Raw genomic sequence first — 13960 nt, 5'->3', positions numbered from 1 at the left:
TGGTCGCGGACCACCACGGCCGGCAGCCATGATCCTGACAGCATCAGCGGCGTTTCACTGCCTTGGGTGAGGAGCTGGCCCTGGTCGCGGACCGTTGCAACTGGCAGCCATAACATTTCTAACTATTTTTCTCATTTTCATCAGTTTCCCTTATGAAAGTTTAGCAGTACATCCATGGATTTGCTTACTGTCCCCCTTCCTGTCAGTAATTCAAATTTGATTATTTTATGATCACTATTGCCAAGCAACCCCACCACCATTTCCTCTCTCACCAAATCCTGTGCTCAATTGAGAATTAGATCTAAAATTGCTCCCTCTCTAATCGGTTCCTGAACCACTTGCTCCATAAAACTGTCATTTATTCCATCCAGCATGTCCCGATATTACATTTATCCAGTCAATATTGGGGTAATTGAAATCTCCCATTATTACTGCACTACCAATTTGGTTAGCTTCCCTAATTTCTCTTACCATTTCACTGTCTGCCTCACCATTTTTGCCAGGTGGACAATAGTATACTCCTATTACTATACTCTTTCCCAACACACAAGGGATTTCTACCCATAAAGATTCAATTTTGCATTTAGTCTCATGCAGGATCTTTATCCTTTAGGATTCTATGCCATTCTGGACATATAAAGCACTACCCCGCCTCCCACATACTCCTCTGTCATTGCGATATAATTTGTACACCAGTATAGCACTGCCTGATTGGTTATCCTCTTTCCACCATGTCTCTGAGATGCCAATTAAGCCTATGTCATCATTCATTGCTATACTTTCTAATTCTCCCATCTTACTTCTTAGACTTCTGGCATTAGCATACAAACATTTCAAAGTGTGATTTTTGTTTGTATTTTCATTCTGATTTTTAATTGATAGGGATACATTGGAATCCTTTAGCTCAAATGAGTTTTTAATTACAGGCACTTGGACTACTTTTCTTATTATTGGAATCTCACTGTTGGGATGCCCTAATTCTAAAGCATCATTAGTATCCTTTGAAGATACCTCCCTCTGAACCATGCGCTGCTGAGCGACTGTCGGCTTTCCCCTTTTTTCTAGTTTGAAAGATAAGTACTTTCATAAACCTCATGGAACTTCAAAGACTGTATGAAATAAAGAAAACAGGTGGAGATATGGGTTTATGATGATTAAAATTGAAGAAGTCCACCTATTGTCCAACAGGCTAAGACAAATGCTTGGGTACAGTAGTCTCCCTTTCACCAGCTTATAGATAATGCAGTATTGTGTGGTTGTTAGATAAAAGGAAATAATTCCCACCCCATAACTTGATTTAGCTTATTGGCGTGAAACCTTTTAGTTGGCCTTACAAAGCACTTAAAAGAGAAAAGGTCTTATTCATGAATTGTCCACTGAACTTTTCCTTCTTTTTCAATTGAGCTGAATTCAGTCTTGTTCCTCTTAAGTCGAATATGCACACTTCACCTTCATCAGGACCTAGGAAAATGTTGAACACGAAATATCCAACAAGCTCAAACACTGCTATATGCTCTTGCTCCCAAATCACACTGCAAGAGCACACACTCTCACTCACCCATTGTTTACCGACTTATATTCACATCCATCATTACACACTCATTCATGCCCACCTTACCCTTTCCACACCCATTCCTACTCATCAGACACTAGCACTCCATCAATCTAATACACTTTCTTGCCGTTTCCACACATTATTATTATCTATCCAGCACACAGTCATTCACAATCAGCTTCCCAATACCTCTTGATGGATGCAGTACCATCCCATACACTTTCACAAACATTGGTCTATTCAACATGCTATTATTTAAATTCATCAATCCATAACATGATGAATCATACTCAGTGGGCTATCACACTCTTACATGGACTTATTTCTCAAGCACACTCTCAAAACAAACTAATCCCCACAAGAACATAAGTTCAGCTCACATTCACTGAAGCCCTTCTGCCAAAGCAAAACTTCTTGGTGTGAGAATGACAAGAAAAGCTGATGCCTGCTATGCCTGAGATGGGTGAGGGGAAAGAAATGTAAGCATCAGTGTATAAATGGAAGAGAGTAGATAGTAGAGATGTGCAATTGTTTATCACGAATTAGGCAATTTCAATTGTGCCATTGGTTAGCCCTTGTCACATGGTAGGAGCAGCCAACCAATGGTGCCGATAGCCCCTGTGACATAGTATGGGCAAAGGCTATCGGCGCCATTTTGATTACTGGCAGCCAATGGCCCGAGGGCAGGAGATCACTCCGGGACCCCCGCTGGTCCCCTAGGGATTTTGGCCAGCTTGGGAGGGCCTCCTGACCCTCCCAAGACTTGCCAAAAGTCCATGGCGGTCCAACGGGGGTCCGGGAATGATCTTGTCATCGGCTGCCAGTAATCAAAATGGCCAGTAATCAAAATGGCGCCGATAGCCTTTGCCCATACTATGTCACAGGGGCTACCGGCACCATTGGTCAGCCCCTGTCACATGGTAGGAGCACAAGATGGCACCGATGGCCATGTGACAGGGGCTGATCAATGGCGCCGGTAGCCCCTGTGACATAGTAGGTCAGAGGCTATCGGCACCATTTTGAGCGAGGCAGGCACGCCGGGCATGGAGTGACAAATAGCTCGCGGGACCCCACTGGACCACCAGGGATGTTGGTAAGTCTTGGGGAGGGATCGGGATGGTGGGGGGGGATTGTATTTAATGTTTTGTACAAAGTTTTAATGCTTGGGGTGGGTTTTTTTAGCTTCATTTTCTCGCGTCGTTTTTTGGGCCGGTTTCGGTTTTCCCAGTTTAGTTTTTCCAAAAATCTAATAGAGGAAAACCAAACTTTGCCCCGAAGCGTCCGACTCAAAAAATGACCCGGTAGTAAAAAACAAAGCTCATCTCTAGTAGATAGTACAAGAGTGTAGATTCACTGTTCTGAGGGTCACCCTCTTGGGCTGAGGTCATTTACATTTTAACTAACATGCAATGAAATGGAAACTGTGAAAGGGACTGGAGACTTGTAACCTCTGATGTCCTGGGTGGAGTGGGAAATGGTGGAGACATATAGAACTCAATCCATGTAAACCTCATGTATACATCTTTCTAGAGAAACAACTCCCCTCTTTACCTATGATTTAAAAAATGGGAAATCTTTTAGCTGCCAACTGCAGTAAGCATCTTTCACCCATAAATGATTCTAAAATGTGTTTAGTTGAATTACACACCAAACACAGTTCAGAAATACAAGCACATTTATTATAAATCATAGTCTAAAGATTATAATTGAAACTAGTTGTAAGATGTTAAAAAATTCTAATGATGAAAATCATTCCAAAGAAATTATAGAAGAGAACATTTTTATGAGTTGCCCTCAATAATGGAAAGTTCAGAAAAATGCAGAACTTGAATGTGGCATCTAATAAATAACCAGATTTAAAAATTGATTATATCGGCATGACATATTATAAGAAATGTGTTAGATTAGAGGTTTTTTTAAACATATTCAAATCATCCATTACAGGCATCCACAGCAGTGGGAAGTTTAAAGAAACAAAATGTTTGCTGAGCTGTTTTGCTTATTTGTTTAAAATGGTTTTGTCATTTCTAATTAAAACATTCAATTTAAAAAAATACAATTCATGGCCTTAACATATGAGTTTATTGCTTGTTAAAAGTAAGCATTTATTTTATTTATTACATTTATTAAGCGTTTTACTGTTAAAAACACACAAAGTGACAAATAGCAAGATAAAATACAATATAAAACAATTGTTTAAATCAAATAAAACATATTATTCAGCTCTCAAGTATAAAACATCTAATATTATCACCAAGAAGCACTTTACAAACCCTTATCTTAAATCCATAACCTGACACTAATGTTCATTCACTCAACCAAAAATAATGAGCATCATTCATGTTTTCAGATTTTTGTGTAATAATTATTATTAGTACAGCCAAGACATGATATCCAGTTTCCTTCTTTAGTACAGATATTTACAAGGGTTATGATGACTAACCAAAGGCAGATGATACAAAATTGTTCAGAGTAGTTAAATCACAAGATGTAGGTGTCATAGTGGATAACACATTGAAATTGTTGGTTCAGTGTGCTGCGGCAGTCAAAAAAGCAAACAGAATGTTGGGAATTATTAGAAAGGGAATGGTGAATAAAATGGAAAATGTCATAATGCCTCTGTATCGCTCCATGGTGAGACCGCACCTTGAATACTGTGTACAATTCTGCATCTCAAAAAAGATATAATTGCGATGGAGAAGGTACAGAGAAGGGCTACCAAAATGATAAGGGGAATGGAACAGCTCCCCTATGAGGAAAGACTAAAGAGGTTAGGACTTTTCAACTTGGAGAAGAGACCGCTGAGGGGGGATATGATAGAGATGTTTAAAATCATGAGAGGTCTAGAACGGGTAGATGTGAATCGGTTATTTACTCTTTCGGATAGTAGAAAGACTAGGGGGCACTCCATGAAGTTAGCATGTGGCACATTTAAAACTAATCAGAGAAAGTTTTTTCACTTAACGCACATTTAAACTCTGGAATTTGTTGCCAGAAGATGTGGTTAGTGCAGTTAGTATAGCTGTGTTTAAAAAAGGATTGGATAAGTTCTTGGAGGAGAAGTCCATTACCTGCTATTAATTAAGTTGACTTAGATAATAACCACCGCTATTACTAGCAATGATAACATGGAATAGACTTACCGTATTTTTCGCTCCATAAGACGCACTTTTTTTCCCCCAAAGGTGGGGGGAAAATGTATGTGCGTCTTATGGAGCGAATATAAAAAAAAAACACCTAACAAACCCCCCCCCCCCCCCCCGACTCCCCCAAGACCTGCCGACTTAATTTCCTACAACCCCCCACCCTCCTGACCCGCCCCCCCAAGACCTGACAAATTAATTTCCTGCAACCCCCCACCCTCCTGACCCCCCAAGACCTGCCAAACGTCCCTGGTGGTCCAGCGGGGGTCCGGGAATGATCTCCTGGGTGTGGGCCGTCGGCTGCCAGTAAACAAAATGGCGCCGACGGCCCTATGCCCTCACTATGTCACTGAGACCGACCGCTGCTGTTGGTCGGTCTCAGTGACATAGTGAGGGCATAGGGCCGTCGGCGCCATTTTGTTTACTGGCAGCCGTCGGCCCTATGCCCTCACTATGTCACTGAGACCGACCGCTGCTGTTGGTCGGTCTCAGTGACATAGTGAGGGCATAGGGCCGTCGGCGCCATTTTGTTTACTGGCAGCCGATGGCCCACACCCAGGAGATCATTCCTGGACCCCCGCTGGACCACCAGGGACGTTTGGCAGGTCTTGGGGGGGTCAGGAGGGTGGGGGGTTGCAGGAAATTAATTCGGCAGGACTTGGGGGTCAGGGGGGTGGAGGTTGTTAATTTAAAGGGTTGGGATGGGGAGGGGTTCCCAGAGAAAGAAAAGTTTTCTGATCTGGGGAGTGGACCGAAATGGCCCTCCCCAGACCCGAAAACAAAATGGGGAGAAAAAAAAAAAAGCTATGCACTCCCCTAATTTGCTCCATAAGACGCCCAGACGCAGAGCCGGTTTAGCACAATTTATTTTTTTTTAAATTTTCCCCCTCTGAATCCTAGGTGCGTCTTATGGAGCGAAAAATACGGTAGTTTTTGGGTACTTGCCAGGTTCTTATGGTCTGGATTGGCCACTGTTGGAAACAGGATGTTGGGCTTGATGGACCCTTGATCTGACCCAGTATAGCATGATCTTATGTTCTTAAGTTTCCAGTGGCAAAATTTCTGTACCAATGTGGCCAGTGGTAGGTGTCCATATAAAGAGCAGGTAGTAAAATACTGCACAGAGCGGCAGTAGCCACAGAGGCATTCACGGAGCGGGATGCCAGTGGCCAGTGGTAGGTGTCCACCTTCACGGAGCGGAAGGATGGAGGGCTGTCATCTCCCAATTAAATAAATAATAAAAAAAACCCAGGGATGGGATCCATCAGTTCTAGAGGACGCATATAAAGAGCAGGTAGTAAAACACTGCATGGAGCGGCAGTAGCCACAGAGGCATTAACGGAGCGGGATGCCAGTGGCCGGTGGTAGGTGTCCACCTTCACAGAGTAGAAGGATGAAGGGCATCCATCTCCCAATTAAAAAAAGAAAAGAAAAAAAGAAAAAAAAACAGGGATGGGTTCATGGGCTTATAGGTATTACCAATTATTAGGCTTTTCAATATTTGATGATAGTTAATGTGACTTTCAAGGCATTCTTCACTTTCGGTGCATGTCCGGCATGACTCCTTGCTTCAATGACAGGGGAAAAGAAAAACTGATACTTCACACATTTCCAGCATTGCCCTCTGCTTCATGGCAGAGAGCTATGCTGCCGCTTACCCAACTAATCAAACTTAATATTTCACTTGGAAGCAGCTCCAGCACTGCTCTCTACATTAATGGTGGGGGTGAAAAGGGAATTAGAACATAAGGTTACTAAGAGCCAAGAGAAACAGTTAAGTATGAGAACAAATGTGTGAAGCTTGCTGGGCAGACTGGATGGACCGGTTGGTCTTCTTCTGCCGTCATTTCTATGTTTCTATGTTTCTATGTTTCAAATGAATGATATTATCCTGTTTTTGTTTTTGTTTTTTTGCATTGAATGTTAATTGCCAAACATTCAACCACTGCCCAGACTTTCCTAGATCACATTCTGTCTATTCCCTCTGGGATGTGCACTAGGTTTCTGATCCTATTGTCATCTGCAAAGAGGCACATTTTTCTTTCTAACACCTCTGCACTATCATTCACAAAAGTGTTAAACAGAGCCGACCCTGGACCCGATCCCTGAAGCACTCTGCTGCATGCCCTGCTTTCTTCAAACTAAATTCCATTTACCACTGCCCTCTGTCATCTACCAGTTCCTACTCCAGTCCACACTGTGGGACCCACTCTCCCGCTGCTCAGGTTATTTTTGAGTCTCCTGTGCAGGACTGGATCAAGAGCTTTGCTGAAATCCAAGCAAACCACATCCAGCTCATGTCCTTGATCTAATTTTCTCATCACCCAAGCAAGGAAATCAGCTTCATTGACACAATCTCTATCTCTCTCTGGTAAAACCATACTGCCTAAGATCCTGTAACAGATAATGTTGCGAAATGAAAACATCTGTGCACATCACTAAAAAATGCAATAAGAGTGAACCCCAATGAAGCAGTCAATTAATATATCTCCTGTGCTGAGCTTGCACATCTTCCCCAAAGGACAGAGACAGAATGAACTTGGGCCCACTGCCTTCTGGCATCAGTCCCTGGGCATGATGCCTTGGTGACTCCACTCCCTAGCCATAGGCAGCGAAAAGCACAGGTACAACACACAGACTGATTCTCCACCAGAATACATAATTCTATTCCTGACCAGCCCCCAACAATTTAAATTACATTTTGGCACTCATCTCCAAACTGAAAAAGGAAGAGTGTGATAAAGATCCTGGTTATTGGCCTATGATGCAAGCTATACCTCTTTTTCACCTACCCACCAAGTATGCTACCTTATAGAATGCTGACTGACAATACTGGAAATTACAGTAGAGGGGCAATGATCAGCTATATTGGCCTGCAAGTCTCATTCCTGATATGGCATGTACAATGGCTGACATGCAGGGAACCAATATATATACAGTATCTGTCCATGGACACTAAAGAACTTTTAGTTATTTATTCATTCAGTTTACATTCCACTTTTCCAATAAAGCACAAAGCAAATACATAAAATAACACAGTACAAACTAAAATGAATAACATACAAAAAGCTACAATTATAGAAACATAGAAACATAGAAACATAGAAATGACGGCAGAAGAAGACCAAATGGCCCATCCAGTCTGCCCAGCAAGCTTCCCTCATTTTTTCTCTCATACTTATCTGTTTCTCTTAGCTCTTGGTTCTAATTCCCTTCCCCCCCCTCCATTAATGTAGAGAGCGGTGATGGAGCTGCATCCAAGTGAAATATCTAGCTTGATTAGTTAGAGGTAGTAGGGGTAGTAACCGCCGCAATAAGCAAGCTACACCCATGCTTATTTGTTTTTACCCAGACTATGTTATACAGCCCTTATTGGTTGTTTATCTTCTCCCCTGCCGTTGAAGCAGGGAGCTATGCTGGATATGCGTGAGGTATCAGTTTTTTTCTTCTCCCCTGCCATTGAAGCAGAGAGCTATGCTGGATATGCATCGAAAGTGAAGTATCAGGCACATTTGGTTTGGGGTAGTAACCGCCGTAACAAGCCAGCTACTCCCCGCTTTGTGAGTGTGAATCCTTTTTTCTTCTCCCCTGCCGTTGAAGTTATGCTGGATATGCGTGAAGTATCAGTTTTTCTTTTCCCCTGCCGTTGAAGCAGAGAGCTATGCTGGAAATTCGTGATGTATCAGTCTTTCTCCCATGCCGTTGAAGCAGAGAGCCATGCTGGATATGCGTCGAGAGTGAAGTATCAGGTACATTTGGTTTGGGGTAGTAACCGCCGTAACAAGCCAGCTACTCCCGTCTTTGTGAGTGCAAATCCTTTTTTCCACATTTCCTCTTGCTGTTGAAGCTTAGAGTGATGTTGGAGTCACAGTAACCATGTGTATGTTTATTGAATAAGGGTATTGTCTCCAGGCAGTAGCCATCATTCTGGCGAATCACCTACTCTTCATTGGCGGCCTCTTGACTTTATGGATCCACAGTGTTTATCCCACGCCCCTTTGAAGTCCTTCACAGTTCTGGTCTTCACCACTTCCTCCGGAAGGGCATTCCAGTCATCCACCACCCTCTCCGTGAAGAAATACTTCCTGACATTGGTTCTGAATCTTCCTCCCTGGAGCTTCAAATCGTGACCCCTGGTTCTGCTGATTTTTTTCTTATGGTAAAGGTTTGTCGTTGCCTTTGGATCATTAAAACCTTTCAAGTATCTGAAAGTCTGTATCATATCACCTCTGCTCCTCCTTTCCTCCAGGGTGTACATATTTAGATTCTTCAATCTCTCCTCGTACATCATGCGATGAAGATCCTCCACCTTCCTGGTTGCCCTTCTCTGTACCGCTTCCATCTTGTCTTTGTCTTTTTGTAGATACGGTCTCCAGAACTGAACACAGTACTCCAGGTGAGGCCTCACCAAGGACCTGTACAAGGGAATAATCACTTCCCTTTTCTTACTCAATATTCCTCTCTCTATGCAGCCCAGCATTCTTCTGGCTTTTGCTATCGCCTTGTCGCATTGTTTCGCAGACTTCATATCATTAGACACTATCACCCCAAGGTCCCTCTCCTGCTCCGTGCACGTCAGCCTTTCCCCCCCCATCGAATACAGTTCATTCGGATTTCCGCTCCCCATATGCATGACTTTGCACTTCTTGGCATTGAATCTCAGCTGCCATATCTTCGACCACTCTTCCAGTTTCCTTAGATCCCGTCTCATTCTCTCCACTCCTTCTGGCGTGTCCACTCTGTTGCAGATCTTAGTGTCATCCGCAAAAAGACAAACCTTACCTTCTATCCCGCCGCAATGTCGCTCACAAAGATATTGAACAGGACTGGTCCCAACACCGATCCTTGCGGTACACCACTTAAAACCGCTCTCTCTTCAGAGAAGGTTCCGTTTACCATCACACATTGTCTTCTGTCCGTCAACCAATTTGCAATCCAGGTCACCACCTTGTCACTCACTCCCAAGCTTCTCGTTTTATTCACCAGTCTCCTGTGCGGAACCGTATCAAAAGCTTTGCTGAAATCCAAGTATATGACATCGAGCGCTCTTCCTTGATCCAATTCCTTGGTTACCCAGTCAAAAAAGTCAATCAGATTTGTCTGACAGGATCTTCCCCTGGTGAATCCATGTTGCCTCTGGTCCATCAATTCTCCGGACTGTAGATAGTTCACTATTCTCTCTTTCAGCAGAGACTCCATTACTTTTCCCACCACCGAAGTGAGGCTAACCGGCCTGTAGTTGCCAGCCTCCTCCCTGTTCCCACTCTTGTGAAGCGGGACCACCACCGCTCTTCTCCAATCTCTCGGCACCACTCCCGTTTCTAGGGATCTATTGAACAGGTCACACAGCGGACCCGCCAGAACATCTCTGAGCTCCCTCAATATCCTTGGATGAATCCCATCAGGCCCCATGGCTTTGTCCACTTTCAGGTTCTTTAGCTCTTCCCACACATTTTCTACTGTAAAAGGATTTTCATCTATTCCACTTCCCTCCAGTTTCTTGTTGTGTAGAGATGGTCCTTCTCCAGGGTCTTCTTTAGTGAACACAGAGCTGAAGTATTCGTTTAATATTTCTGCCATTTCTTCGTCTGTCTCCACACATTGATCATTACCACCTTTCAATTTCACTATACCACTTTGGACCTTTCTCTTTTCGCTGATGTATCTGAAAAATGTTTTGTCACCATTTTTTATCTCCTTGGCAATCCTCTCTTCTGCTTGATTTTTTGCCAACTTGATTGTTTTCTTCGTCTCCCTCAGTTGATACAAATATTATTCTTTGTGCTCCTCCCTTTGGGATCCTTTATATTTCTTGAATGCTGTTCTTTTAGCTTTAATTTTGTCAGCCACCTCCTTTGAGAACCAGATAGTTTTCAATTTTCTTTTATTTATTTATTTAAATTTCTTATATACCGGCATTCGCGATGGGAGTCGCATCATGCCGGTTTACAAATAACAAGGTGTGACAACAGAATAAATACTTAATAACTTAAAAACATTAACATGTGATAGAAGAATAAGGTAGCAGTTACAATAAAACAGGGATAAAATGCAACTTGGAATGAAGAGAAGGCAAAAGAGAGATTAACACTGAGATAACAAAAGAATGACCAAGGTAAATAGAACCAAGGTAAATAAACCTGCCTCATTAAAAAAGAGAGAACATTATTGAGCTTTTCTTTATGTTTCTAACATATAGAGCAGTTGCCTTGGTGATTGTTCCTTTTAGATTGGTCCACTGCTGATCCACATCTCTCTCGTTCTCCCATCCTTTAAGTTCTTCCTCCAGGTACTTTCCCATTTCCTCAAAGTCTGTGTTTTTGAACTGTAAAACTCGGGTCTTTGTGGTTCTTTTCCCTATTCTATTAGTGATATTAAACCATACCGTTCGATGATCACTGCTGCTGAGGTGGGCGCCCACCTGGACATCTGAGACATTATCTGCATTATTGAGCAATAAGTCGAGTATAGCACCTTCTCTCGTGGGTTCCAACACCATTTGTTTGAACAAAGATACTTGCATGGCATCCATTATTGCTCTACTATTTTTAGTTTCTGCAGATGGGATTTTCCAGTCTACATCTGGCATATTAAAGTCACCCACGATCACCACTTCTCCCTTCCTGCCTATCTTATGGATGTCTTCAATCAGATCTCTGTCCAGCTCTTCCTTTTGGTTTGGAGGCCTGTACACCACTCCAATTAAAACATAAAGAGGCATAAAAAAATCACCAAACTAGTAGGGATGTGCAGCCAGAAAGTATTTGTTGCATTCGGGATACATATTCGTCAGGGGTCATTTCCGTTACATTCGGACGTATGGCGCCCTGATACGTCGATACGTGAATTTGTTTTACGGTTCCCATTAAAGTCGATGGGGGAAGGATTTCCAGCCAATTTTTGGATGCAGAATTGGGGTTTTATTATCAATTTTTATGAAACGTCTGGGAAGCAATCATCAGAACAACAAAAGAGCTCCAAAGTACTTAGACTGTGGCAAAGTGGCACCAAAGTGGCATGAATAGCCTAAGGCATTGTAAAGGTGCAAAGGAGTACCAGAAGTGACAAGAGTGCTTTAGCAGAGGCACAAAGCAGCAGCGAAAATGTCAAAAACACACCACAGCTTCAAAAGAGAGCACCGATAACAGATGCATGAACCCTCGAAGGCAGCACGACAGGCAAAGCGGCAAGACAAGTGGCATTGATATCCTACAGCACAATGAAGGGGGAACATAGCAAGCAGATAGACTAGCACCAACACACTGAGGAGCCATGAGAGTGGCAAGAACACCACAAGGAGTTGAGTGAGTCATCTGGTGATTGGCAGCAAGGCAGAGTGGCAGAAAGTTGAAAGGGGCAAGACAGGCTGGCAGAGCTGAGGTAGTCAGGTCACTGTGGTTTGATAAAGGAAAGACAAGGAGGCAAGACAAGGCTCAACATGTGGTGGGACTGTCAACTGGGCATACTGTGCACCCGACCCGTCTTGAAACAAGGACCAGGGAGTCTAACACGAGTGCTAGGACCTGAAACATGATGAACTATGCCTGGGTGGAGTGGAGCTTCTGCGGGTGCCGATTTTGGTGGTAGTAGTAAATATTCAAACAAGAGCCCCGGGGAGAGTTCCCTTTCCTATGAATGGGAAAGGGCTCCCTAGAATGGGTTCGCCCCTAGAGTGGGATGTTTCCATTGGCATCCAGTGAGCTCTCACTGGTCTTTTAAAATCCGGTGACCATAGCTGATATACAAATGAGAGTTTTCAAGGCCGAGACAGAGGAGGGTGAATGTGAACAGCGGTTCAACATGGGTCAAAGGGTAGAAACAGGTAGGCTACATCCGGGGAGAGTTCCCTTTCCTTTGCGCAGGAAAGGGCTCCCTAGAATGGGTTCACCCCTAAACAGCAGTTCAACATGGGTCAGAGGGTAGAAACAGGCAGGCTACACATGGGACCCCGAGGGAATTTAGTGTGAGAATATCCTTGACAAAAGACAGGTAGGCCAGAAAGCAGTCAGAGTACTGCTTGGCATACAAAGAGGCTGATTTCAAAATGGAACAGCGGTTAAACATGGGTCATAGGGTAGATACAGGCAGGCTACACCCGTGGAGAGTTCCCTTTCCTTTGCGCAGGAAAGGGCACCCTAGAATGGGTTCGCCCCTAAACAGCAGTTCGACTTGGGTCAACAGGTCCTAAGAGATAGGCTGCAACACCGTTGAGATTTCCTTTTCCTAAGAGCAGGAAAGGGCTTCCTTGGAATGGGTTGGCCCCTAGAGTGGAGCATGAGCCTTCAAAGCATGGTAACCTGGAGCAGGGTCTTACTGTGAGCATGGTCTCACTGTGTTTGCCACAGTCTAAGCACCTTGGAGATCTTTTCTCGTTCTGAACATGGGTCAACAGGTAGTAAGAGATAGGCTGCAACACCGGGGAGAGTTCCCTTTCTTTGAGCAGGAAAAGGCTCCCTGGAATGGATTGGCCACTAGAGTGTATAATGGTACAAATTGTTAGGATTTAATCATTTCCAAACAGATCATGACTTCATAAGCAAGACTGAGGAAGTTCTCTTCTATGCCCTGAAACTAAATAAAACTGTTTGTTTTATTTAAGTACCCATGCTGTGAAGGATTACTAGTTTTAATTGCCAGAGACTGAGGTTTCCCTTTGCAAAGAGGGTTTAGCCGTTAGGACTGGACATAAGGCCTGGATAAACAAGCACAGCATTACAGGACAGAGGTCAAACACTTGTAGGAACATAAGGCCTGGATGGACAGGCACAGCAGTCAAGGAGAGAGTCAATCCCACCTAGGGACATAAGGCCTGGACAGATAGGCACAGCAATCGAGGTCAAACACTTGTAGGAATTGCAGGAAGACCTTCTGAGACTAGAAAATTGGGCATCCAAATAAGAACATAAGAACATAAGAAAATGCCAAACTGGGTCAGACCAAGGGTCCATCAAGCCCAGCATCCTGTTTCCAAAAGTGGCCAAACCAGGCCATAAGAATCTGGCAAGTACCCAAAAACTATGTTACCATTGCTAATGGCAGTGGCTAAGTGAACTTAATAGCAGGTAATGGACTTCTCCTCCAAGAACGTATCCAATCCTTTTTTAAACACAGCTATACTGTGTCTCCCCTTCGAACTGACTATTAACCGCAGTGCTAGTACATCTTCTACCTCTTGACGTGTGCCGAGTTCAGCCGCCGCGTTCAACCACTGTTGAATTCTCATCTTCTCTCCCTTTTGCCTCTCGGTTATCTCGCATGCCCT

Source organism: Rhinatrema bivittatum, unplaced genomic scaffold (assembly GCF_901001135.1).
Source record: "Rhinatrema bivittatum unplaced genomic scaffold, aRhiBiv1.1, whole genome shotgun sequence".
NCBI lineage: Eukaryota > Metazoa > Chordata > Amphibia > Gymnophiona > Rhinatrematidae > Rhinatrema > Rhinatrema bivittatum.
The sequence above is the reverse complement of the archived record's forward strand: the minus strand, read 5'-3'. Positions refer to the sequence as shown.